The following is a 23,701-nucleotide window of genomic DNA, read 5'->3' on the forward strand; positions in this document are numbered from 1 at the left end:
CGAAAAACCTAAGACAGCCCCCACCCCCTCCCAAAACCCCTTAAAATACCTTTAAAAGAAAAAATAACTTATCCGGCTGGCATTTTCTTACTGCCAGCCTTCTCCTGGCTAGGAGAAATGATGTGTCAGGAGAAGGTGGAGTGGGGAAGGAGGAAAATTGCTCCTGGCCATTTGGATTCCCCTCTCCCTCCCAAGGAAGCGCAGATGTAATGCAGGCCCAATCAGGTTTTTAAAACCCGATTGTGCCCAATTAAAGTTCTGTCTGGAACCACCCTTAGAAGGAAAAGCCAACTTTTGAACCATGGAAGATGGACATATAATAAAGTGAGTCGTGCAAACAGGGCAAGATATAGAGAGAGATGGTAACACAAATTAGAGCAATGTGTATGACGCTTAAGCAGAATATCTCTTGGGGCACGAAACCAAGATCTAATTATATTTTAATGTTAATAAATAAATTTAATATTACATTAAAATGCTGGAACTTCTGCTATCTTTTCCTCAGACTAGTCATGAATCTCCTTATGGAAAGGGTGAACTTCTTTTTACAGTGCATCTTTGAATACAACATTGTTAAATATTGCTTCAACTTTACCAAATTAGTCAGCAAGGAACACAGTTTACTTGCAGGAGAGAAGCAGAGTGAATATATGCATTTGAAAACCCATAACAACACTAACTTGGGCCTTGTAGCTTCAGCATTACATTTTCTGGTGAAAACAAAACATTCTCAAAAACTCATTTTCTGAAACGTATTGCTTACTGAGAAAGAGTCCAAGCTTCACTGCCTGTTTCAGCATATATTTTTGTGGGGCATTAAAAGTTTTGGATGTTATTCAGTTGATTTCTTTCTCTTTTTCTGAGCTTGAAGCTGCTCAGGTTTTATATAGTTTGAGACTTCGTAATGAAAATTTCACACATGTCTAGTTCACTTGTGCTGCTTCAGCATCCAATATATCTCTAGAACTCCTTCTTGCACCAAATAATTTTATCTCTATGGCACTGAGATGCTGAGCAGTTCATGAGATACTTACAGGATAAAAATAAAAGTTTTAAAATGAAAAGTCAGAGACGAAATGTGCACAATACAAAGAATCATTGCAAGTCTAAACCATAATTCTTAACACTTTTTGTATCTTTGAATAAAAATTAGTTATGTTTATATATAAAAAGAATTTCCATGGAGAAATCTGAAGCAATGAGCACACCTAAGCCATGAACCTTACTTTTTTATGACCAACCATAATGAGACCAAGCACAAAAAGTTGGGTTTAATAAGGGCCACTTTATTTGACCTATATCCTATTTAAATTAGGGTGAATCTGGAAAGATGCAAGAGGCGGTAGTATCCTGATGGAACTTCATCTGAGGTCAAGTGTCAGTGCTTGCCTACCTCCTCAGCTTTCCCTTCAGCAAAACACCTGAGCCCAAAGGTACTCAACAAACGGCTTATTCTCCAGCCAACCCAGAACACTCTCATCCAAAACTTTACAAGTGAAGACAAACCTAGGTCAGATTCAAGAGTAGATTCTCCCCCACATCACAGTCCCAGAACCTAAAAAGGCCATTTCAGAGCCATACCTTTCATTAAATGAGTGCCAAGGTATACACTGAATTGTTATATTCTCTCCTTGTTTCTTGTTAGTGGCAGCGTATTTATCAACACCACCTTCAGCCTGTCATTTGAGTCCCCCATATATGTTTGTGTCAAAAGATAACGCTTAATGTTTTAGAAGTTTCTATCTGCAGAAACTTACCACCAGCCATAGATTCCATAAATATCTTTCAAATTAAATCTAACATAGTGTGTATATTTTATTATTCTCATAATGACAGTCTCAGTTTCATATTCTTATACACTAATGTGTGAACTTAAAAAAATGTGTTTTCACTTTCTTTTGCATATGATATTTTTTTTAAAAAAATAAATCTTATTTTTATCATAATAGTGAAATGGCATTGCCATTTAGTGTACTTCAGAAGACAAGCCTGTACCATAACACCCATTCTGTAGGCTAAAACTTTAACGGTGGGTTCATCATCATTTAGACTTTAAAACCAACTTTTTATTTTTAGAAGGATATGGCAGTTATTCAAAATATCAGCATAAACCTGGTCTTGGATTTTCTACAAAGCCTTCACTCTATTTTCCTTCATGTTTTCCTGTAGCTAAGTCCCAAAAGAGATTTAGACATCACTGGTCTTTGATTTTCTTTTATATTTGATTTAGGTGTTAGATTAACATAGCACATATGCTGGAGAAGTAGTATATGCTCCCCTACACATTGTCCATTTCTAAGTCAACAAAGATATGCCTTTTTCATTTAAAGGGGAAACTCTCATAACAAAGGTAATTTCAATAGTGGATGTTATTGTGGCCTTTGTTATGCGAAATCATATTTAAGATATTATTTTAAAATCAGAGATGGCTTTGAAATTCTTTTTTTTCTTTGTTCCTTCCTTTGCCTGAAATAATGGGTCATCTGACAGACTGATCTGGAAATATCCCAGCATTGAGGTTTTTATAGAGAGAAATATGATAGTCATGCATCATACTGAAAAAAGTGACAGTGCCAGAGCCTTTCTTTTTCTTTTTTGCTGGTGAGTTGTTCATAGAAGTGCTTGAGTTGTAAATGTGGGAACAGAAGGGCTGTGCTCCTTTACCTTACATGGTTATCCCATAAACTATATTTAGAACATCCAGAAGGCATGATTTTACTGACTTGAGAGACTTTGGGATGGAAGAAAAAGTGGAGAAAGTGCTACCTGCCTCTTTCTTCCTAGGGAAGCTTGGCCATAAAAAGGTCCAGATTCCCAGGAACATTCCAAAACATCTGTCTTGAGTAAAGAAACCTGGAGACAATTTTGGAGTAGCCATGAAGCATTTGGATCAATGCTGCTAAACTTCACAGGAGCAACAGAAGAAAGTTTCAAGGAATAGGTTGTATATGTATGTGTATGTGAATAATGTAATTGTATAGGGACAAGAGGAAGGGAAAAGAAACTGCAAAGGTAGAAGCAGAAATATCCATTGTTGTTTGTTGCAATGTATGTGCAGTTTTTGTCTTCTTATGACAAATCATCATCAACTATCCCTGCAGGAAATGCAAATAGATGAAACTCCAGGAAGAGAAGCTCATGTTCTATCCAGGAAGTTCTTATGTTTGCTGTTGTACTGAAGGGACTCAACAGCTACATGTTGAGTCCCTTCAGTACAATAGAGAACATAAGAACTTCCTGGATAGGACAAAGTGTGAATTGTTCCTACAGAACCAACAGGAAGGAACTGCTAAAGAAAATGAAGAGGTCTATAACCATGAAGCAACACCCTGAAGGTAAATTGCTGTCAGAAGCAGGTCATGCTGAAGAGATTCAGCATCTCCTCAACTAAGCAATTGTTTCCTACATCTTCAAGAAGATAGGAGCTGTGGAAATACTCAAAAAGGAAACCAGCAATAAGGAATAATGCATGCCAAGGAAGAAGAGAAGGTAACAGCTAACCACAACAGGAAGAAAAGAAAAGTACTAATGATTGGAAACTCATTGCTCAGGGATATACATGAACCTGTCTGCCAGCTTGACAAAATGAAATGAGAAGTGATCCTCTTCCCAGAGCATATATCTGGGGATATATAATCATACAGTTGGAAGCGACCAGAAGGGGCATCCAGTCTAACCTTGTTCTGTCAGATGGCTATTCAGGCTGTTTTTTAACCTTCAGAGAAGACTCAACCAACATTACAAGGCAAGGATGTCACTCACAATTTGCCAAAACTTACTGAAAACAGAGCAATAATACTTTTTCCTTATTCATGTACAAATCAATAACATTTCCTAGAATACCATTGAACAGATCACCTCTTACTATAAAAATTTTGAGTAGGAAGCTAAAGATGTTTGAGGCAAAGGTGGTATTCTTCTCAATTCTTCCAGTGAGTGATAGAGCCCTATAGGAAGATACTAAAAGTTAATTGCTTACTATATTAATGGAGAAGATGGGACTAATTTAGCTTCTGGGACTGAAGTCTTCATTTCTTTGGGCCCTTCTACACATGCTGTTAAACCTAGAAGTAACCAGGTTAAAGGGGGGGGAGGGTTGGCTAAACAATGTTTAGCCAAAGTGTGGGAGGAATCAGTTAAGTGGTTAAAAGGATGTTTTAAAAAGGTGCTTATAATCCGATTCCGGCTGGAAAATGTGTAACTTTGCATGACTGTATATCCCTACAATCATGCAAATCACATGCTTTCTTTCCCTCATCCCTGTGTAGATTGCTCCAGTGCACGTGCACTTTTTAAAAGACCCAAACAGCTGATCGGGCTGTCAAATGGACGCATAGGTCAAGGGTAGCACAAATGGAAAGCAAATAGAACTCTGAAACTCTTTTTTTACACTTTATAATCTTAAACAGAGGTTAAATTAAGAATTGGGGGTAGAAAGAGATCCCACAGAAGTCTTTTTTAAAAAATTCCCTCCGTTATGTGCTGGACCTCATATTTGCACATGCGGATCTGCTTCTGTTTATATTAAGATATTTCCATGTGCGTATATATAGTCCAGCGCATAACGGTGTGATTTTTTAAAAAAAACTTCAGCTGGATGTCCCCTGTCCACCTTCCATCTTGATCTGCTTCAAAAGAAAGTCTGACTCTGTAAGAATGTGTACTGACTAAAAGAATATCTTGAGTGGTAAACGTTTTGTCAACTAACGTTGGTACTTCACCCCCCTCCCTAAAATGAACCTAGGCAAATCATTTAATTATTCATGGTTCATACCTCTTGTCAGGATCCTGGCAATTAACTAAAAGAAAGATCTGATAATATAATTCATGAGACAAGAAATTTGACAGATCTACCTTAATTTGTCCAATTTGAAAATCTGTGTAAACCTAATGCTCAGCTTAAAAAAAGCAGGAGTGAGGTACTCGAATGTTGTTTAGCAAGCTCTTGACACCACAATGGATTTGAATTTTATTTGATCCCATCAGCTGGACCTCAAGCATAGCTGTTATCTGTTTATGTATAGAGAGGAGGGGAGGAGAGGGAAGCGAGGGAGGAAGAGAGAGAGAGAGAGAGAGAGAGCGCTGCAGGTTATAACAAAATGTTGTTACCCTGATTTGATATTCTTACAAAAATTACTGGAGGAACACATGATTTGGAGAACTATGGATATGTTGCTTTTATTTTTTACAGGGAAAGCAACAAAAACAGTTTTGTTCCCAATGCAAAATTAGTCTTGTCTCAGTAGGAATGCCCTAGACCTCTCTAGGCTTCAAGAAGCTTTATTGTCAGCAGGCTAGTGATATAAGAATCCCCAGGTCATCACGATAATGCCTTGATGTTATCGAAAAAGTGACTCTCCTCCCAAAAAAATAACTCAATAAGAGTTTCAGAGCCAAAATATGAATTTTGTTATATATATATATATGTTTACATTATATTAAGTTTTGCAATGTCAAAGCACCTTTAGGATGGTCCACAATAGATTTCATTTCCAGTTGGCCAGAAACTACACATGGGATTAGTTAACCTTTTACCAGCATAATCCCCAGGGGAAGTAAAGAGGAAATGTGTGCCACAAACTCAGAAGAAAGAGCCTATCCCAAAATTCCCCCAAAAAAGGAGTTTCACTCCATGCTTCAAAACTATACATCTGTGGTTTCTCTCAAAATATCATTTGAAACATTCACATGGTTATAACCCTTTGGAGACACATTTGTTCTGTATTAAAAATAACTTAGATGTGCTAGAACAGAGAAGTGTATTTGTGCAGATGCAGTCCAGTGCATCTGGGAGGGTTTTACACAAGATAGCCTGCTAGTATGTGTATGCGCCAGAGAGGCTTTGTTGACTTCCCACCTACTGTGAGGTGAGAAAACAATGCCAGCCAGAAAAAAAGCACATTCTGTCAACAGAAACTTCAATCTCTTGAGAGAATCTGGAGATGAGATGCTTCCAGACTCCACCAACATACAGATAAAAACTTTGTTTTTCATTGAACTAATCATATATCTAAAATCTGTATATTTTTCATTGAACTAATCCTATATTTAACAGCCCACTGTATTTTTGTACAAACTGGACTTGGTCAATAATCCTGTCATGAACTATTTTACACATTGATTCAACACACGTTTTCCCTGTGTGGTAGATCTTTCCAAAGACTCCAGCTCCAAGCCCTCCAGCTGTTTTTTTTTTCTGTCACTTCATTCCTTCCTGACATCAGGATTTCCCAGGCAGTGGGAATTAAAGCTGGGCTTATTTTTGACCATTCAGGGGAAGGCACTGGCAATTTGAATAGCTGTCAAAGGGGATAAAATGTCTTGCACTGTAATGCATGGTTATGTCTGATCTTTTATAGAGGAGAGACATCATATCAAACATCCTTTTAGGCCTGAAAGTAATTTATTTTATTTTATTTATTACATGCATTTATACCCCGCCCTTCTCCCCGAGGGGACTCAGAGCGGCTTACATTCTGCCACGAGGGCCAGCAACAAATATACTATAAAACAAAACAATTAAAACATGATAAAAACATGATAAAAACGTGATTAAAAGTATATAAAAATTAAAACGCTGCAAGGCAGCGATATTGCACCATCCTTGGTCATTCACTACTGCTACAATTACAGATTTGCGACCCGATTACATCAGCCAATGAGCTTATTCGCTGAATGCCTGGGCGCAGAGCCAAGTTTTTAGTTTTCTTCTAAATCCCAGGAGGGAAGGGGTTTGCCGGATATCGCTGGGGAGGGAGTTCCACAGCCGGGGAGCCACCACCGAGAAGGCCCTGTCCCTCGTCCCCACCAGCCGCGCCTGCGAGGCAGGTGGGATCGAGAGCAGGGCCTCCCCGGAAGATCTTAAGGTTCTAACGGGTTCATAGGAGGAGATACGTTCGGATAGATAGGCAGGACCAGAACCGTTTAGGGCTTTGTAGGTCAAAACCAGCACTTTGAATTGGGCTCAGTAGCATATCGGCAGCCAGTGGAGCTGGCTTAGCAGGGGGGTTGTACGCTCCCTGTAAGCCGCTCCCGTTATTAACCTGGCTGCCGCCCGCTGCACCAGCTGGAGCTTCCGGGCCGTCTTCAAAGGCAGCCCCACGTAGAGTGCGTTGCAGTAATCCAGCCAGGATGTGACCAGAGCGTGGACCACCGTGGCCAAGTCAGACCTCCCAAGGAACGGGCGCAGCTGGCGCATGAGGCGGAGTTGTGCGAAGGCTCTCCCGGCCACCGCTGAAACCTGAGGCTCCAGGCTCAGCGATGAGTCCAGGATCACCCCCAGTCTGCGAACCTGCGTCTTTAGGGGGAGTGCGACCCCGTCCAACACAGGTTGTAACCCTATTCCCTGTTCGGCCCTTCGACTGACTAGGAGGACCTCCGTCTTGTCTGGATTCAGTTTCAATTTATTGGCCCCCATCCAGTCCGACACAGCGGCCAGACACCGGTTCAGGACCTGGACAGCCTCCTTAGTGACAGGTGGGAAGGAGTGACAGAGCTGGACATCATCTGCGTACAGATGACACCGGACCCTGAAACTCCGGATGATCTCTCCCAGCGGCTTCATGTAGATGTTAAGCGGCTTTATCACAGCCAATTTGAAGCTCGCTGGAACAATGCCGTCCCTAAGGGAGGCATTCACCACCACCTTCACCCACTCGGCCAATCCCCCTCTGGCTTCTCTCACCAGCCAGGATGGGCAGGGGTCTAGGATGCAGGTAGTGGCCCTCGCCTCTCCAAGCACCTTGTCAGCATCCTCGAGCTCAATTAATTGAAATGAATCCATCAAAATAGGACAAGAAGGTGCTCATGTTACATCCCCGGAGACTGCCATTAATATGGCGTCGAAGCCAGAGCGGATCAGAGCGACTTTATCCGCGAAGAACCGAGCAAATGCTTGACAGCGAGCTGCCGAGCTGTCAGGGATCCCATCTTGAGTGGTGGGATTTAACAAACCTCTGACAACTCGAAACAGCTCCGCCGGACGGTTCTTCGCGGACACAATATTAGCTGCAAAGAAAGTGTTCTTTGCAGCATCTATTGCCGCGGCATACGCCTTCAGAAAGAGGTGCAGCCGTGTTCGGTCTGATTCGTTCCACTTCGAGCGCCACACGTGCTCTAGACCCCTCTTCTTTCACTTCATCGCTGCCAACTCCTCAGTGAATCAAGCAGATGGTTGAGCTCCGCTACTCGAGAGGGGGCGTTCTGGAGCGATCGTGTCAATTGCCCTGGTTAACTCCCTATTCCAGAGAGAAACCAAGGCATCGGCAGAATCGCCAGCTGAAGTGGCGGGAAACTCCCCAAGAGCCGTCAGGAATCCATCAGGATCCATAAGCCTCCTGGGGCGGACCATTTTAGTAGGTCCTCCACCCCTGCAGAGGTTGGGGGGGCACAGCCAGTCTAAACCTGAGCAGGTGATGGTCGGTCCTTGGCAAGGGAGCGATGGTCAGCTCCTCCACACCTCCATCATCTTCCCATCCCTGACAGAAAACCAAGTCCAAAGTATGTCCTGCACTGTGTGTGGGGCCAGATACCACTTGGGACAGCCCCATGGCTGCCATGGTGGCCATGAAGTCCTGAGCCGCTCCTGAAATAACCCAGTTTGCAAGTTCTATCTGGCTGGCAAAATAGTGGGGCATGCTAGGTATTGGACTCTTAGCCCGCTTCTTGTGGGAAGCTGAATTTCAGCTTCAATGGCAAGGGCACTCCCTTTCCTTCATAACAAGACCTGCTTACTTAGATAGAATTCTTCACATTCCTGATCAACGAGAATGTCACATTGGATGTGTTGCCATGCAGTGCTCAGAAGTCCTATTCAAAGCAGAAATTGGAAGTACTGCCTGAAAAGAAAACTAGCCACTGTAACTGCAAAGCTTAATTAAAAGATGAAGAAAAATATGTAGAAAGTCCTATAGTTTGAGAAGCAAAAGGAAACCAATGTTACGCAGATTAAGATGAGAATGTAGGAAATAGTTTGAATGAAGGGAAATATAGTTAGAAGTGTTCTGAAGGATATTGTAAGGCAAAAGAACTGAGGAAAATCTGTGAAATCGTTTACATCATGAAACTACAGTGAAACTTTATATTTATATTGTTTGTTGTATTCTTATCCTTTTCTCACCCCAAGTTTTAACTAAGTGTCTCATGCGGCCCGCCCTGTTATATTGTTGTTGTTTTTTTGATTTTGTGTTGCACTGTACATGATTATTTATTGTATTGTTTAATTGTATTATGATATGTTGTTTTTATATTTTGCTATATTGTACTGTTCTGGGGAGATGGTGGCAGGGTATAAATAAAGTTTTATTATTATTATTATTATTATTATTATTATTATTATTATTATTATTAGCTATTTTTTAAATTTATGATGTAAGACCCTTTGAGTCCCATGTTGGGAGAAAGATAGGATAGAAATTAAATATTCCTCTTTCTCCTTCCTTTTTCTTTTTGGTTCCATCACAGTGCTCCCTTACGGTGTCCACATTGCACAACTCCACATCCCAGGATTTTGTAGGATGAAACTAAGGCAGTTAAAGTACTACTAACTACTTATTTATAGTATGATCGCAGTATTATGGTCAAGATCTATAGCCATTTTCATGTTCTTTGGACACTTGCCTCTTTCAGTATATTTTATACTGTTAACCTGGCCCAATATACAGGTCACTTCAAAAGTAATGCATAACATTTTTTTAAATCCGAATTTTATTCTACTTCTTTGCTATTTATACAGTATATCAACACATGCTTTAGGAACAAGGTGTACTTTTCCACATAATCACCATCCCTTTCAACAGCCTTATGCCACTTTGGAACTATGGCCTGTATGCCTATATGGGGAAACTTTGGTTTGGCTCATCCGAGCGACTCTTTAGCAGCTGCCACAATTATCTAATTTTATCTGTTTTAGAGAATCCTGACTATCGGTGGCACCAAACCTGATTCAGTGCTGTCAGACAACCACCTTTACCATTTTTTTGTGTCAGGAGTGACTTTACCATGACCCACCATTTTCTTCACCAGAGTGGCCCATAGGCACAACACTCGTTACTTGGATGTTGGGCAGGATGCTTGGGCAGGATGCCAGAATGATGCAGGAGGTGGGAGAAGAGGGGTGATTCCTCCCACTCCTTTTCTAATCATCTTGTTGCTCTAGCCAGCTTCAGTCCAGGTGACAAGCAACCAGATGATGCATGTCATACCTGCTCGCCACTGTGATGGGGAGAATGGGATAAGATGGCACATGCTATCCTTTGTCTCTGGACTGCCCAAGACCAGGGAACATAAGATGGTCATATCTTGGAACTGGCCCAACCATTTATATGGGTTGTAAGTAATAGTTTGCTCCAGATTCTGGGAGAGAATTTGGAGCAACTCACAACTTTGGTTAACACAATTCAAGGCTGCGTTAAGCAGCTTTGGCTCAAATTAACCCAGATTAGTTACATGTACTGTTTAGTCACCATGGAGCTGGTTCACTAGTCCTTGGTGCTAAGTAATCACTGTAGATGTGCCTTTTGTCATTCTAAGTATTTTAGAACAAGCATGAAGAATTTTTTCATCTTCTGAAGAAGTTGTGCAATACCAGCTGCATGAAACTGTATTATGGGGATTTCACTGGCAATTGGTGCTGATGTTTCTATGATGAAAACCTATTTCTTAGCATTTAGCATACTTTAAAAGTTTTTTAAAAGCCTAATATGGTTGCAGAAGTGTAAAGGCTAGTGTATATGTTACAAAAGGACTAATGGAAGTATTCAATAGTAATACATTTCCTCTTCTCAGCTTTGGAACTAAGTACCATGTTCTCTTTTTCCCCCTTCTTCTTTTTAGCATTTATCCAGTTTATCCAGACAAAAGATGCCAAATGGATTTAAGGTGACTGTAAGTCATTGAATTTCACTGATGTTAATGTCAAGAGTCAGACGCCAATTAGCGAACAAAAATAGAGTTTATTCAGCAGATAAGCCAAAAAGTAATGTTAACACAGAAAAAACCTTGAAACACTTCACTATCAGTGCTTCAAGAGCAGTTCAAACAAAAATATAATTCAGCAACACAAGCAGGTAAAAACAAAGATAAACAAACTTAGTGCAAACTGCACTTTCTAAGTCCAAGCCCTGCCAGCCGGCTCTGTAGTTTTCAAAGGAACAGTTCCCAAAAGAAAACACCAAATTGGTCAGGAAACAAACAAACTAAGAATGCAGTAGACTGCTTCCACAATGTGGATAAAGCCGAAGGCTCCAAAAGGATGGTGAAAAGACGTTGTCCGGGATTCCAAGGTCAGGTCAGGAGATAACAGCGGTGTCCAAAGAGCAAGCCAGGAGTCAAAAGCCGATAGTAGTCATCAATCACAGGGCGAAGGCAGTAGCAAGGTCAAATTCCGATCCAAGGTCTGAAGAGGGTGCAGTCATCCAAAACAGGTCCACGATAAGACACAGCGAGAGCCAAGCTAGGTGATAACAGCAGATTCAAATCATAGTCCAAGTCCAGTCTTCATGGAAACACAGAGATCCCAATGGCGCCTCAGCAACACCTTGCCACACGCAAAGTGCAGTGGCCAAACATTCCCATTTTATTCCCCTTCCTCCTGGGTGACCAAACACTCACACCCAAACACCAGGTGTCCCAAATCTACTCAGAGTCTAAGCTCCACACAGCTAGAGCTCGTGGATCTGGAGTACCTAGCAATTCGTCGGAGTCCTAATCATCCTGCCCACACTTAGCCCCATGAACACTTAAAGAACCATCCTCCCTTCTCCAAGCATCCCAATTGGGATCAGCTCCTGCAGAAACCCCAGGTTCAGAAGTATCCATAGACCCCAAATCCCCAGACATCTCCAGTGGCTGTGCCCATTCAGTGCCCGCTTCCCCAGCCACCACCTGTTCCTCAGCATCCATCTCCCCATCTGAATCTTCCTCAGAAGATCCCCCATATAGCTCTCTAAGTCGCTTCCTGCGCAACTCCTCCAGTGAACCCTCATCACGAGGGTTTTTTCTTCCTCTTCGAATTCCATCCCCATCAACCATAATCCCCGAAGGCGCAGTCACAACAGTTAATAACAGACCCATGTAATGGTTCACTTTCTGATAATAAAAATGAAATCAAGCTGGCAGCTATCAACTCTATTGGCACTTTCACAAGTGAGCCCCCTGCATAAAGAAAAGGTCAAAAATATAGACCATTTCTTGGCTGCAAAATTGGTCCACCCAAACAAATGCAGCTATCAACATTCAAACAGAAGAAATTCTGCTCTTACTCACTTAAGTGTGTCCATTCAACCAGTAGTATGTAAGGAAATGTTTTAAAGAAGACAGAAGATACATATGTCTATCTGAGGTAACAATATCACAATAAATCTGAGATGATATAAAGATAAAAGAATGTTCTGCGCTGAAAGAGATAAGGGGTTCATACAAAGAACAGACTTGCCAATTGCCCTTAGAGCATTTTTGACATTGCTCCACAGAATTGAGGGTCAATAATAAGAGTTTTGAATGGTTTGGTATTTGGAAATTCTATCAAGGTCAGAACAAGATGAAAAGAAGCTGATAAGGGGCAAGGAAAGAAAGGGGAAAGGGCAACAGTCTGAGGGGGAATGGATGAAATGGAAAATGGTCAAATAGTGTTGGCATCTATTTTTACAGCGATAGGAAGTAATATATAACAAAAATTAAGAAAGAAGACTCCACCAACCCTGAAACTAAAAACACCTAGAAACTCCAATTTATCAGCAGGAAAATAGCAAATATCTATAGCAAATATCTATTTCAGATACAACTAATATATTTGACAATGGTACCCAGAAGATACCATTGCAGTCATATATGAAAACTTAAATTGCTGTATCCCAGTGGTTCTTAACCTGGGGTCCCCAGATGATTTTGGCCTTCAGCTCCCAGAAATCCTAACAGCTAGTAAACTGTCTGGGATTTCTGGGAGTTGTAGGCCAAAAACATCTGGTGACCCCAAGTTGAGAACCTCTGCTCTATCCAATTGTACAACCGCCATCTTATTAGATGGATTTCAGCATTCTATTCATTACTCATTTAAGTCCAATTATTTGGAATACTTTGAAATTTGTAGCTATGTAACTGATTTACATGGATGACCAAATGTTGGAAGAAATCTGCTCCGTTTCCTTAGTGTTTACAAGGGAGAAGATGTAGAGCTGATGTTGCATCTTTTCTCTGGTTATTCTGTTCTTGTTGAGTCATTTTCTTACATAGGGAGCACATGGATAGATTTTTTTTTATTTCTTGTCAAAAGCATTGAATAAAATAAGTTTAAGACTCATAAAATAAAGGAATCACAAGCAGCTAAATAGTTTTAGACCAAGAACAGGCAAAAGCAACTGCATTGTCTACAGCTTGAAACGGTTCTTTCTCTGTGCATGATGCAGGGCATTGTGGGCAAGCATACAGATGCAGGGTTGTTTATTCTGCTTCATAGTCACACAAGGTGGAGGATTCTTCTAGGTAATGCCATTTTTCCAGGTTGTCTTTTGATCTGTCAACTCCACTTCTGAGTCTGTTCAGGGACTTCCAAGTTGCCCATTCTTGGTTTGCACCTGGAGGAAGACCCTGGTGGGGAGCCATCCAGTTGGAATTGCCTGATTTTGCTGCCCATAGGGATAATCTTGCTGTTGGCTGGGCAAAAGAAGTGGATGAAAGAAGGTGAGGATGCTTAAAATGTTTTGAAATGCCATAAATGCCATTGGAAGGGAGCTACTGTACATTTTCATCAGCAAAGAATGGACCCTAAAATCTGGTCATGCTGGGAATGGGAACACTTGGGGCACCCAAAAACATTTTAGGGGACCACAGATAGTCTACAGATCTCATTATCCTCATTCTTTAAGATTTACATGACATATAACAATTACTATATATATTCTAAAATTGGAACGATACAGAGAAGATTAGCAAGGCCCCTGTGCAAATTCGTGAAACGTTCCATATTTCTCAGAAGGAAAGTAAAAACCTGGCTCTGGGATCAGACTTTCAAAGAATAGTACAGTGAAATAATATACTTTAAATTTGTGCAATGACTACAGAACAGACTTAGACTAAATGGTTCCGGCCCAGTATCTCCCCCTATGAGCCACTTCAGAGATTGAGATCATCTGGGGAAGCCCTGCTCTCAGTCCCACCTGCTTCGCAAGTGCGACTGGTGGGGACAATAGACAAGGCCTTCTCAGTGGTAGCCCCTCAGCTGTGGAACTCTCTCCCCAGTAACGTTAGATGAGGCCCCTCCCTTCTAGACTTCAGAAGGAAAGTAAAAACTTGGCTCTGGGATCAGGCTTTCGGTGATTAGTACAGTGCAATAATAGACTTCGAATTATGGATAATTGACAATGGAACAGCCTTGGACTATAATTTCGGATGATGTGATTTTCATATTGAATGCAATGTGTTTAAATGTTTAATACATATTAATTTTAAATTTAATTGATTTTAAGTCTCTGTATGTATTTTAAGGCATCTAATGGTTGTCATATGTAAGCTGCCTTGAGTCCCCTTCAGAGTAGAGAAAGGCGGGATAGAAATAAGGTAAATAATAAATAAATAAATAGACTACAATTTCTAGATGGTGTGATTTTAATATTGAATGTAATGTTTTTAAATGTGTAATATGTATAAATTTTAATTCAATTTATATTTAGCTTAATGTTTGTATGTGTTAAAGCCATTGAATAATTGCCATATGTAAGCTGCTTTGAGTCCCTTTCAGGGTAGAGAAAGGTGGATATAAATAGGGTAAATATAAATAAATAAATAAGCCTACTTGCATTTAATGACCTGGACACCAGAACATTTTGAAATTTCAGATGCACTAAAAGTTTGGTCCAGCACTACCTTAAAATGGAAATAAACTGTAGAAAAGAAAACCTATGTTACAAAATGCTATGACATGTAAGATAGGATGTCATTCTGTCATTAGGAATTAGGAGAAAGAAACAGATTTCCACAGTTGAAAACAGAGAAGTTCAAACAAAATTACTAAGGACTCACAATATTGTTAAAAGGCTTTCAACATTTACAATATCCTTTAAATAAATTAACACATTGTCTATCTGTAGAAGGACATTAAAAAGCTAATGATAAAAGTATACAAGTAAATTAGTATACCATATGGAAGCATAGACTTTCACAAATCCAATACATCATCTGGTGCTCATCTCCAAGTACCATAGGGGTTTCCTCCCTTGGGTGAATCAATGGCTAATCTTATTTGAACAAAGAAAATGTTTGTCAGTGAAAGCATTCCTAAAGGATTAAACTACAAATTCTTTCAGTGATTCCATCTGTTCATGTCTATCAAGCCCATCTTCATTTTCACTTCATTTAAATCTGGAAAGTTTAAATGACATTATAGTGATCCAAATAGAAATACAGTATATAAGGTTTTTATTTTGTTTTTTTACTGAAAAATACGTTTTCCATAATCTAGTTTGGGAAAATCAATTTTGAAATACAAAAATAAATAATCTGTTTTGTAACTCTAAAGGCCACAGAAGGGGGGAACTGGTTCCAATGTCATTGTGAGATTTCCCAGAAACTGGAAGATAAACAAAGGAAACCCAAGTGTGAGAAAGAGTGATGTCATAGGCAAGGGGGAAGGATTCTTAAGGAGTCAATGTTAGGTGGGGAGATTGACATTGGATTTGCATGTGTCAAGTTACCTTTCTTGGGAACTCGTTCTCTTCTTAGGTCTGTATCTTGTTTTCCTGTTTAAGTTTCATGCCTTTCTTGTTTCAAGTTTCAAGTCTTTGGGATTATAGTCAAGTTCAAGTATCAAGCCCTTGGATTATGTTCATGTTCCTGCTTTCAAGCTTTTGGATATAATTCTAGTTTAAGCGTAACAATCTTTGGATTACAGTTTCTTGCTTTTGCCTTAAGTGATTTTTGGAATCCCTGTTCAGAGTTGGTCATTGCTTTTTGTTAAGCTTCTGGAAATCTAGTTCATGGATGTATTTTGAAACTGTTTTCATATTAGATGTGCTTTTCTTAATAAACTTACCATTCTTGTCCATCTGTGTGGTGTTTGGGTGAAAAAGGGATCAAGTAGGCTGCTGGGCTACAACAATTTGCTCCATTGTTAATGGCATGGTGGAGTTATATACAGGGTGTTTGAAAAATAACTTCTTTTTCACCATTTAAATTAAATGGAACCAACCCCCAGTAGATACCAAGAGCCCTCTGTATGCTTTAGATTGTTTAATTGTTACTATTTTTCCAGCTGTATGGATTTATGAAGATGTATGAAGCTAAGGAGTAAAAGCTGAAAGTAAAGCTAGGATGAATTGTATATCTTGTACATAATAAAGAAAACTATTGCAAAAATTTTAAGAAATATTCTTAAACCTCTCAACCCCCACTTCTACCCCCAATTTAAACTATGGTTTGAAATAAGTAAGACATGTCTGTTGCTTTTCTTTTTCTGAAAAGCACTTAAGTTAAAGGAAATTCTTGAATTTCACAAGCTGAACAATACTTGTTGAAATGTATAATTTTTTCTATGACAAAATAATAAGAACCTATCAACCTGTAATGATTCTGCTACAGCAAAAGTGCTAATCACAGCACTATTCAAAAAGGGAAAGATCTATATCTTCACAAGAGTGTTTTTAAGCTGGTTGTTAGAACTGAAGGAAACAGCTGGTGTTTAAATCTCCTAACAGCTGTAGTCAAAGGAAGCAAAATTTTAATTGGGTAAAAAACTTTAAGGACCATTCTTAGGGAAATCTAAATTCAACAATAAAATCATTCAAAATTCTCTTCCCAGCAATGTAAAAATCTGCTGTTAAAATATACCATTCTAACTAGTAATATATAACCAACCATATTTACTGTCAGTTTGATATTTTATCTTGAAAGTTTAGGATTGCAACAACACATAAACTTGAATCGATTCCTTAGGTTCCAACTAGAGAAGACACATCAAATCACTGTCATTTACTGATGTGTCATCTCACCATTCGTGAATTGATTTAAGAGTTCTACTCTAGTCAGGACTGAACAACAGGATTCAGGCTACAGTATCATACTTTGGGATATCCACAGGCAGTTTTCAAATAAAATCAGTTTATTTGATTTGGAATGATACTGTATGAAACACTTCCAATGCCAGAAGTATCCATGCTTTTCCTTTTATCCATTTTAAATATTTGAATGAGAGAACTGCTTTCCCCCCAGTAGCCATGGGGAGGTGGAGCTCACCAGTATTAGAAGAAGAGGACACAAAAATTAGGTACACTGTAGTAACTATTACTCCATATGCCTGATTTTTGAGGAGCTCTCATTGTGATGAAGGGAACAAAAAGAGTGAGACGCTTATTATTTGGGTTGATGCTTTGACCAAGAGTCACCTCATTGGGGTATGCTGACACTTGATCAGTCTTCTGTTTTTTTCCTCCAGGTGTTTGGCATTCTTTCCATCCCTACTTCATATCCCACTTAGGAAAGAGAAGAGGTTAAATATTCACCATCCATATTTACTCCTGGTGAGTTTCCTGTGTCCTTCCTGGCTAGTTGTGGCAAGTTCCTAGCTATTTGTGGATGTTATCAGTGGCTGTCTTTTATAGGAGGGTGTGTGTGTGTGTGTGTGTGTGTGTGTGTGTGTGTGTGTGTATATATATATATATATATATATATATATATATATATTACTGTGGGCACAGTGTTTTAGATAGCCTAGACCAGGGGCCCCCAGACTATGGCCCACAGGCCAGATGCGGCCCTCCAAAGCCATTTGCCCAGCCCCACCCAAAACTTTAGACTTAGGGTTGCCCTCAATCTGAAACAACTTGAAGGTACACAACAATAACAATCCTAATTAACTTGATTATCTCATTAGCCATAAGTAGGCCCACACTTCCCATTGAATACTGGCAAAATTGTTTTTCATTTTAAATATTGTATGGTTCTAGCATTTATTTGCACTATATGTAAGATATGTGCAATGTGCATAGGAATTAATTCATATTTTTCTCAAACTGCAGTCTGGGGGACTGTGAACTGTCCTTCTGTTTAAAAAGTTTGAGGACCCTTGGACTAAACAATTTCCATTCAATTTCTTGTTTTCCTATGTCTTGGGAAATATGATAGTGAATGATGTTGGTACAATTCCAAGAACTTCTGAATGAATGTTGATTGTCTGGATTTATATCAGTATGGATTAAGGACTGGCTTGGGGCAGAGGAATTTAATCAGTATGATAGAGAATTTGTCCCTGGAAATACTTAAGGAAACTGCCTTTATAGATGTTTTATGGATCTCTTTCACACCGCTCTCCCAGGAAATTACAAAAAAAGGTAAGAAAACTGAGAATTTTCATAAGAAAACAAAAAGTGAATCAGTCCTCTCAACTCTAAGAAATTAATTTCCAACTAAATTTTTATTATTATAATTCTGAAACTTTGCATGTTTATTTTGTAAGACATATCTCAGTGCTATCTGTCATTTTCACAACAATGGTCCACAAAGAACCTAGGGGAATATGTGCTTTCTTTTTTCATATATGTGTCAAATGAAAAGACTGCTGAGGCACAAAATCCCTTTGCCTGTTTATCTTAAATTTATCAGCCGTAATTCCCTGAGAAGAGGCAACTATCAATGCAAATATCTTACACTGGTGCTCCAAAATAATAAAGATCTTAGTAGCACCATTTCAAAATCCTGCAAAGCACTGGGCCATGACCAAATGAAGCTCTCCAGATGTTGATGAAGGACAATTCATATTGGCCCTGGTGACTGATCATAGCAAAAGAAAGATTGATGGGAGATATTCTTCAGCAACATTAAGGTAGTCACATTTTGCCCATATATGTTTTTAAAGGTGGGTGCACACCTATTCATCTGCAGTCTGACAGAATCCTTATCATATTCCACTAGTTCTGAAAATACTCCAGTATTTTATAATTTTATAATTCTATTTTAAATGTTTATTTTAATTGTGTATTGTTTTAAGGCATTGCATAGTTGCCTATGTGTAAAGCTGCCTTGAGTCCCCTCTGGGGTTGAGAAAGGTGGAATAGAAATGTCGTAAATTAAATAAATAAATACTATGTTTGTGCGATCCACAAAAAAAATGGTTCTAAACTATGTTCAAAAGTAGGGGGTGCTGGCACTTCATTTCTAAAGTCATTTCCAATTTTTGAAGGTAAAATGTTTGAAATTTTACAAAACTTCTGAATCTTCATAAGTCTGAATCTTCATAAACAGCACTGCCGGGAGGGAAACTTTAGGGTGTTCTCCCACCTTCATTTGTTAAGCTATCCTGATCAAATTTGCTACAAAGTGGAACACATCATCCACTGTTAGCTCACAGAATTTCAGAACGTTTGGATGATCCACTATTTTTTAGGAATTTTTTTAAAAAATTATGAATTACATTTTTTTTAATAGAGCCCCCTTCCTGCCCCCAAAAACAAACTGTCTCTCTTTCTCTTACATCCTGGAAAACAACACAGCTTTCTTTCTCCCTTTGCTCTATTTCTCACCTTCTTCCCTTCTCTTCCCATCTTCTTCTTCCTCCTTCCTCCTTAAAAAAAAAAAAAGCAAGCAGCACACACAGGCAGCCAGCAACGAGCCTGGCAGTCAGACACAGTCAGCCAAACTACCCACCACAGTCCCTTTCCTGGCTGCAATGAGCCTTTCCGGCTATGGGGTAGGGTTTAGTATTATGGTGAGCAAATCCCACCCCTCCCTCAAAGGTAAACCCTGATTGGCTGGGAGGCAAGCCCCAGCTAGGCTTTGCCTCCCAGACAACAGCCTTGACTGAGAGTGCACAGTTTGCTGAGTCAGACTTCCAAACGGTTCTGAGCTATTGATGATCAAGAGGGACAAATGGTTCAAAATCGGAAGTGTGCTTCTGATGCACATGCTCACGTCGGAAACCAGCCCAGATCTAAAAATCTTCCGAATGTATTTCCGAGTAACGAGACTTCTGGATACGAAGCCCAAGCCTAATAAATACATTTTAAATGGTCTTCTTGTTGTTATTGTTGTTGTCCTATTAGTTCCTGTTCTTCTTATCTGTCAAGTTATCTATTTATTTACCTATCTATGTATATGATTTAATATGTGCCATTTGGGTACTTCTGATCTAAAAGAAAGGTGACATTTATGAAAAAGAAAAACATACAGTGATACCCCTTCCTGATGAGAATCAAACTGTGTTCTTACTCTAGAACTTAGCTATTTATGCAAACTGCTTTGTATTGCTATAACATTTCAATGAACTGTTGATTAGGAGTATCATCCATCTGTTTGGACTTGCTGTGAGTAATTTTTAGATCTTGGAATATAAACATACTGTATCCAACACTTTAAAACACCTCAGTTAATAGACTGAAATTTTAAAATCTGAAATGAAAGAGCAATTCTTTAAAAATAGTTTGTTAGCCACCTAAGAATAGCGGTTCAAGCAGTACACTGAAACTATGCTGCATTTTTCTTGGAGCAATTTAAAGAACCACATTTTTTTTACTACCTTCAGGGGACAGATTACAACAACATAATGGTACAACAACAACATCAACAACAAATACCTACCATTCTTTACAAATACAATTTAAACACAATTTCTAATGAATAAATAGAAATGGCCCAGAAATAAATGGATAGTACTTGATTCATACTTTTCTAGAAGACACAATCAAACTGAGATGCCAAGGGTGTTTGCATTAAGGAATAGGAGTTTAAAAAATATGGGTGTGATTTGTTAGCTAAAAATAATTTGAAATACAATATTTGGTTAGTAAAAATAAATAAATACAAAATTGTGTCAAACAGCAATCTCTAATGCATTGTTAGAAAAAACATTCCAGCATAAAGCTATGATTATGAATTCTCCTTCTTCTAAAAGAAAATCCCACATAGTGATCTGATGAGATCTAGAATGAAGCATAACACATGTCCTTTGTTTTATGTTTGTTTTATGGAGTCTAATGTGTTATATTTTAACTATGTTGATTGGGCTTGTTCCCATGTAAGCTTCCTTGAGTCCCCTTGGGGAGATAAAGCGGGATACAAAAATAAAGTTACTATTATTATTATTATTATTATTATTATTATTATTATTATTTGTAAGCATTTGTGTTTTTTCAAATACCTACTATTGATCTAGTGTGTGAAAATGCTGTTGATCAGTTCATTGTTTCTATATGAAAATAAATAATGTATTTTGGGTTATATGTGCCAAGCTCCAGAAGATTAAAATGACTGCCTCCTTAGATCTGTTACTTTGATAGGAAATAGCAGATAAAAATGTTAAATGACTGGAGTTATACTTATCCAAGAAACGATGGTGATAGGAAGAATGGTTTTAGAATGAGAATATTTTGACCAGTACCCAATGGAACAAGATCTATTTTTCACGCATTTTCTATAGAACAACTCTTATTAGATTTTGAACTAAATGTAAAGAGTACTGTATATGTTGACATAACTTCATTAAACATAAAATAGTATTTACAGTGGGAATTACCTCTGCAGATTTTCTACGTCAATAAGAATGGTTGTACATTAGGTCAAAGTAGTGATGGAAAGAAAAAATCACATTAACCAAGATTTTAAGTTAATTTATCCAACTCATAGCTTGTAAGACTGCTAATAAATTAAACACATATCTTCCAGTTTTATGCCACTGGGAAAAAACCATGAGCATCAGGTTCCCCCTGCTGTTTTACTTATTTGAATGATAGGCATGTGATTGCACACAAGTAAACATACATTTGAAAAATGCACACAGTCATTGTTGTTGTGTGCAGACATAATCTTTAATCTATGGGGAAAAAAACATAAAATGTATATACTTTAAGAAGAATGCATAAAACAGTAAGTGTTTTTAATTAAAGTGAGTACTCAACTCTACAAGAATAACCCTATGGAAAGAAAAATGTCTTGCAGCATTTGGACAGAACAAGAATACTGATGAGATTCTGAGAGATGCAATGGAAATGAAACTGACAGATTTTCATATCCTTAGGAAAAAGGGTTTGTGGAGGCCTGTTGGTTCATAGCTGCAGTTTCACATATACATAACCAACGGTGATTGTTTGTATGATGTGTAAGCATAAGTCAGCTAATTCTAAGGCTTGGTTGGCATATTAATTCATCTGGAAATCTTGTATATAGAACATTGCTCATTGCATGCTAATATCAGCATTAGTTCAAAGGCCTTTCCCAAGCCAGATATCTTGTGGACTGGACATATTGTGAGTTGAAGTCAAATATATCTGGAGGTTGGGAAGGCTGGTGTAGCATCTTGAGCACTGAACAAGGTGTGTGTTGTGTTTTCAAGCCATCTTCCGTCCTAACTTCCCTGACTCTTTGATCAAAGATAGGATATAAATGTTAAGCATCAGCCAACCAGTCAATAAAACATGCCTTAGGTCTACATGATTGCATCAGCACACACATTTGCATTGCTTAGCAAATATATTGTACCTTCCTAAAGAAACGAGGAACAGATTCAGTATTTCTTCTCATCCAGGTATGACTGAAGCCCCTTCTACACTGCCATATGAAATCCAGATTATTTGCTTTAAACTGGATTATATGACAGTGTAGACTCATATAATCCAGGTCAAAGCAGATAATGTAGGAAGTGATTTGATTTTTTTTAATATATATTTGTCATTTTACATTCAACTGAGAAGTATGGGAGTTGCAGAAGAGCACTATGGTGAGATGGGTCCTTTTAAATGTACCTAGTGATTGATGAAAAGGCTTTTCCATTTCCACCTAAAAGTTTGACATTGATTTCTTTTCCTGGATGCAAATGAAGTATAGCTGAAATGAAAAGAGCTTTGTGTTCCCACTATAACTAGAGTGCATCCTTCCTTCTTTCCCTCCTTCCTTTTGTGCTGTTTACTCATTATATTAGATTCTGCCGAGAGAATTTTAGATGCACATTGATTTAAATGCCTTTCGCAAAGCACTGTCAAGAGAAATAAATACTTTAGGAATGATTGACTTGAGGAAAGGGAGAAAATGAAGCTGATAAGAAAGCAACATAGACATTTATTTTCAGATAAATAGCCTAAATTCTGTGACTAATGCTCCCCGAGGATCTGATGGGATCATAAGATTTAGTAAACTGGAAAGCAGACTGGGCTCTTTCAGCTTTTAGCGCAATGGGGACTCTCAGGTTCTTGAGGGTAATACTGCAAGGAGATATGTAAGGCTTTGTACTTATTCTCCCAGCAGGACATTTAATATGTGTGATACACTAAGTGCTAAAATAAGGACTTCTTCAGGTGCTTATCTAAGAGTTTCTCAAAGTTTTATAGTATTTGGCCGTTTAATAAATAACTGAGAGATATTAGTGGAAGGTGAGGGTGTAAAGGTGAGCCAGATTATTGACAAAATAGAGTGCACCACGATTTAAAAGAAATTTCAATTTTAGTTCATCCTACTGAAAAAACATTTACAAGAGATTTGCCTTTTTATTCAGACAACCTAAAACCTCTCTAAACCCACAGAAAAATAACAACAGAGGAAGAAAAGGATGTCTTTCTGTACAGAGAGATTTTTTGGGCAGTTAATCCACTTCAGGCCTTGTCTAGTCCAATTACCCAAATGGATGAATTTATTTTGTAGATAGATCTACTACCTATCCACAAAACAAATTCATTCCTTTGGACTAATTCCCATTGTACTCTAAGACTGGAAAGATAAAGACCCACCCTTC

The 23,701-nt window shown here is 38.7% G+C and overlaps 1 pseudogene; it reads left to right on the forward strand.

Moving 5' to 3' along the window:
- Positions 1–13,873: 13,873 nt before the first annotated feature.
- Positions 13,874–13,966, forward strand: LOC134299818 (U6 spliceosomal RNA; annotated as a pseudogene).
- The last annotated feature ends 9,735 nt before the right edge of the window (positions 13,967–23,701 follow it).

This window comes from Anolis carolinensis, chromosome 5, assembly GCF_035594765.1.
Source record: "Anolis carolinensis isolate JA03-04 chromosome 5, rAnoCar3.1.pri, whole genome shotgun sequence".
NCBI lineage: Eukaryota > Metazoa > Chordata > Lepidosauria > Squamata > Dactyloidae > Anolis > Anolis carolinensis.